This window comes from Salvelinus sp. IW2-2015, linkage group LG25 (assembly GCF_002910315.2).
Source record: "Salvelinus sp. IW2-2015 linkage group LG25, ASM291031v2, whole genome shotgun sequence".
NCBI lineage: Eukaryota > Metazoa > Chordata > Actinopteri > Salmoniformes > Salmonidae > Salvelinus > Salvelinus sp. IW2-2015.
In genome coordinates this window covers 13,138,884-13,143,130 of record NC_036865.1, presented here as the reverse complement: position 1 = coordinate 13,143,130, position 4,247 = coordinate 13,138,884, and the positions used below count along the sequence as shown (strand labels likewise).

The following is a 4,247-nucleotide window of genomic DNA, read 5'->3' as shown; positions in this document are numbered from 1 at the left end:
AGATGACTTCTGTCAACCATTTTTGAAGAAGGTTGACGACATTCCGATCCTCGTTTGCTAAGTATCAAACGACAACCGCTGGGTTCTGCTCAATCTCTACCCCTGTGTCTTTGACTCTTTCTCGCCCTCTCTCTCTCAGATGAAATCTCGCGTCTGTGTGACGGCGGTCCCGCCCAACAACCTGCCCGTTGACCCCACTTATCCCCTCCTCTCCTTCTCCAGTCCATTTCCGGAGACCTTCTCCTACCATCCACCTCGCTCATTTCAATTCATCCGTTGACGCTTGGCTACGTCCCTTCTTCTTCAAGAGTAGATCGATGAGTTGCACCCCTTCTGTAAAAAACCTACACTCTCCCTCGCGATTGTCAACAACTACAGACCCAAGTAGTCCCTTCTTTCTTTTTCTCTCCAAAAGTCCTACAGGTGCTTTGAACTGTGCGTCCCGTGGCGAGCTACTCTCCTGCTATCTCTCTTCAGGGATATGACCACTTCATTGATCCCAAATTCAGTCAGGTTTCGACCTAGTCTATTCACTGAGGACTGCTGCTTCTCTCTGGTGTCACGGCGCAGGCGCTCCTCACTGCTAAAGCTAACTCTCCATACCTTGCTTCTCATCCCTAGAGACCTATCGGCTGCCTTTGATACTGTGAACCCAAATCAGATCCTCCTCTCCACCCTATACGAGTTGGGCATCTCGGCGCGGACCCACGCTTGGATTTTGGTGCCTACCTAGCCTGATTCACAGGTCACTGCCTACCAGGTTGCGTGGCCGAGAAATCTGGTCTCCCGCCACCACTGTGCTTCTCACACTGGGTTCCCGAGGGCTCTAGTGTTCTAGCGCTCTCTCCCTTTTCACTCAGCGTATACACAAAGTCACTTGGCTCTGTGCATATCCCCACTGTATGTCTCTCCTATCTATTGTATGTGCAGATCCGATCCACATCAATGTAATCTTTCTCCCTTCCCCCCTTTACTGTGTGCGTTATAAACCACGGTGAGGCGATCGCATACTTCTGCATGTCTGAGAATATCGTGGTGGATGGACGTATCCACTCCAAGCTGAACCTCTCGGCTGGACAGACGATGTTCTTCCTCGTCACGGTGGGATAGGGATAGTTCTGCCCGGTCCATGATTCTCGCCCCCACGGTTGACACTCGCGATGTGTCCTTCCCTGCCCAGGAACATAGAGTTCATAGAGAACCTTGCGGTGGATCTCTGGACACACCCTTTGCCCTAACAGGGCTTTGTCGTCTCTCAACTGATAAATCAGGTGGTGACCTCCGTCCTGTAGGTTCATGCTCTTACAACATTCGCAGAGTACGACCCTGCCTCACCACAGGAAGGGCGCAGGTCCTAATCAGGCACTTGTCATTCTCCCGTCTGGATTATGCACACTCGCTGTTTGGCTGAACTCAGCCTCGCAGAGAGGGAGGAGGGGGGGGAGGGGGAGGAGGATTCAGGAGGGACGAGAAGGTGCCTCTAACCTAGGGTTAGAGGCAGATGCTTGGAATTTAGAGTGGTAGAAAGTGGCTTTAGCAGCAGAGACAGAAGAGGAGAATGTAGAGAGGAGGGAGTGAAAGGATGCCAGGTCCGCAGGGAGGCGAGTTTTCCTCCATTTCCGCTCGGCTGCCCGGAGCCCTGTTCAATTAAATACTAATACGGTTTAGTATTTAATTGTAACTTAGAATAACATTCTCTAATGCACCTGGCTTAAGCTACCTGAAGCTTTCTTAAATCATGGTTATATAGGCAGACATAGGAAATGGCTACGGATAACGGAAAGCAAACCCCCGTCTTGAGTCAATACTGCCATCTRTTGGTAAACATAAATATACCAGGTTACTACAGTAAGTGAAATTGAAAGTGAAAAAAGAAAGATGAAATCTCTCTCTCTTGCTTCTCTTTCATTTTTGAAGAAATTAATTTGTTCARAACTGTTCAACTATTGTCTTTCTCTCTTTTTAAGTCAACTACTTACCACATTTTATGCACTGCAGTGCTAGCTAGCTGTAGCTTATGCTTTCAGTACTAGATTACATCTCTGAATCTTTTACTGGCTGGACAACATGTCAGTTTATGCTGCAAGAGCTCTGATAGGTTGGAGGACGTCCTCCGGAAGTTGTCATAATTATTGTGTAAGTCTATGGAAGGGGATGAGAACCATGAGCCTCCTAGGTTTTGTTTTGAAGTCAATGTACCCAGAKGGGCTTTTAGCTAGAGAGAAAAAAACATAACTCAGTTCACTTGCTCTTTGTGTGTCTGGACAAGATATTGTGTTGAAAGAGAGGTATGATTTTACCAACAAATGTCAACTATCAATTAGTCCAAATTAGGTTATTTACGGTTTAGAAAGAGGAGCTCTTCTTGAAAGATTCCATAACATGACGGAAAAGTATGAAATGTTCCTTACTATCTTCTGTATGTATTCATTTTGAAATACTGGTAAAAAGATTACATTTACTGGAAAAGCTTTCTATTGTACTGTAACACATGAGAAAATATAATTTTCTGCTGTGTGTGTAGTGACATATGCATGTGCGTGTGTGTGTGTGCTTGTGTCAGACGCATGCAGAATGAGAGCTCAATTGCAAATGGCAAATTGTTCCTTGGGGACAATATGCATACAAGTGGTATGTCAATGATGCACACTAAACCGATTTGAGACCACATTATAAATAGCTCAAACATGATGAAACTCTGACAAATCGATCAGCCACAAGATACCCCGATGACCCCTGGCACCGAAAGTCATCTGTTATGTCAGGAGCTTAGTGTCTTTTATTTATTGCACATGAATTATCAGCACATACTGTATGTCCATGTATGCAAGCATGTGGAAGAGCAGTTGATGCCATAAGCGATGGTGTAAGTGTAACTCATCACCCTTTAACCCCAACGATTACTGATAATCAATAAGGGCAGGGGTCAAGGAGCATAATACAGTCTCCCATTCTACCACACAATGCTCTCAGTCCAACTGCTATTATTATTGACATCACTAAAAAGCAAATTAGGGACTAATGCTTATAAGCCTGTCTAGAGCTAATAGAGAGAGCAAGACAGTGTCGTGGCAATTTCCTGTATTACCAAATGAGGAGAGTTACAAACCACACACCAGTCAGAGTTATACTTAAACTTMATCTTTAATAATATGAGCTTTACAATAGCCCTTTGACTCTCAGATCAATTCAGTGTCTATAATGAATTCTGAGAGTCCCTACAGTAGAATACAAAGATCTTTTATAGCCAGATACACCCCTCTCAACTTACATGACGAACCACAGATCTTAGGAACAGTTCACAAAGAAAGAATTTTACTTGAGAGAGGAGTATCCCATAGCCAGATAGCATTCGCTATAAATTATCATTCAGTTTGGTCTCTAAGACGAGGTTCTAATCTCGTTCCTGGTACTTCATAGTACAAAAACATTACCTCATCCAAGGCATAACTCAATTGTCAACTCTAGATACTCCCATCTCAAGTAAACCCCCTCTTGACCCCACTCCTGGACAAGCTCACTGAGGGGAGTGACTTGAGCACAGACATTGTAGAGACAAGTAATTGGTTCCCCCTTAATCACACCATCCCTTCACATGGTTTAACAGATACATTCACATATGAAGACAATGTTCCATCCTGTCCTCTTCCCTTTCTGATATTCTGCATAGCACCAGAGACATGTAAAAGACAAGCCTGACCTCTCCCCTCTCTGGGCCCCAAATGACTGAGCCCCAGCTAAGAAAAAAAGTGCAACTGCCAACGCTATAGTCCAAAAGGATACATTCTAATGACAAGCATCTCACATAAGCATATTATGTAAATAAAACATCTTATTTATCTATGTTACCCAACTAATTCTGATTCATCAGCCACAACAGACAGACAGACAGACAGACAGACAGACAGACAGACAGACAGACAGACAGACAGACAAGACAGCACAGACTAATGAAGAAAAAAGACAGACAGACAGACAGACAAGAACAGACACAGACAGAAAGACAGACAAGACAACAGAGCAGACAGACAGACAGATATAGAACAGACAGACAGACAGACACAGCAGACTAGAAACAGACAGACGAGACAAGAAAAGCAGACAGACTAGAAAACAGACAGACATACGACAAAGACAAGAACAGACAGCAGACCAGACACGACTATAGAAAAGAACAGACAGAAGACAGACAGACAGACAGACAGACGAACAGACATGAAAGCAGACAGACAGACAGACCGACAGAC

At 44.5% G+C, this 4,247-nt stretch overlaps 1 pseudogene; it reads left to right on the top strand.

The window, feature by feature from the left end:
* The first annotated feature begins 1,017 nt into the window (after positions 1-1,017).
* Positions 1,018-4,247, top strand: part of LOC111951710 (uncharacterized) — a 17,159-nt pseudogene continuing 13,929 nt past the window's right edge.